The 920-nt window shown below is 35.7% G+C and overlaps 1 non-coding gene across 1 annotated transcript; it reads right to left on the bottom strand.

The window, feature by feature from the left end:
* Window positions 1-294: 294 nt before the first annotated feature.
* LOC121210602 (small nucleolar RNA R71) lies at window positions 295-400 on the bottom strand. The gene has a single exon (XR_005905716.1). It is a non-coding gene; the product is annotated as a small nucleolar RNA R71 (small nucleolar RNA).
* Window positions 401-920: the final 520 nt, after the last annotated feature.

The raw sequence follows: 920 nt of genomic DNA on the forward strand, positions 1-920 counted from the left end.
AAATTAAGCACTTTATGCATAGAATTTCTTCATGAAATTTTCGCACAATCATGTAATCATATCATAGACCTCAAAATAATTATAAAATAATTATTTCTATCTCGGATTTGTGGTCCCAAAACTACTATTCTGATTAGGCCCTAATTCGGGATATTACATTGAAGTTGTTCTCATATTCACTAAGGGATATAGCATAGTCCTGGTTAAACTCATTGCCACTCTATTCAATTTTTACATAGTAAGAGTTGGTAGAAAACATCCTAATGAAGCACTTTCCACCTGGCAAGACTGCTAAGTTACCAACTGAGATCACTACCTTCTAGCAAGTGGATGACAAATCCTTATATGAGGCATAGAAGAGATTCAAAGAATTATTACGAAAGTGTCCTCATCATGGAATTTTGCCTTGCATCCAATTGGAGATATTTGACAATGGTCTCAACACACACATAAGAATAGTGGTGGATGCTTCTACAAATGGAACACTTCTTTCTAAGTCTTATAATAAGGCTTATGAAATTATTGAATGGATAGCTAATAATAACTACCAGTGGCCAACCAACCAAGCCTCCACAAGACATAGAGTTGCAGGAGTACATGAAGAGGATGTGTTTACATCCCTTGCAGCTTAGGTATCCTCTTTGTCCTCAATACTTAAGAATTTTACTACTAATGGTTTCAATAATAATCTAATAAGACAGTAGCCTAGCCAATTTGAAAACATCTTTTGTGTTTCTGTAGAGATGGACACATGTTCGAAAATTGCCCATCAAACCCAGTGTCCATCTATTACATGGAAAATCTAAAATAGAATCGAAGTGGGCTAGGACCACAGTCAAACTTCTATAATCCTTCATAGAGAAACCATATGAATTTCTCATGGAGTAACCAAGGAGAGGGTCCTAGCAATACTTACATAC

The sequence above is a fragment of the Gossypium hirsutum genome, chromosome A11, assembly GCF_007990345.1.
Source record: "Gossypium hirsutum isolate 1008001.06 chromosome A11, Gossypium_hirsutum_v2.1, whole genome shotgun sequence".
In the NCBI taxonomy this organism is placed as follows: Eukaryota; Viridiplantae; Streptophyta; class Magnoliopsida; order Malvales; family Malvaceae; genus Gossypium; species Gossypium hirsutum.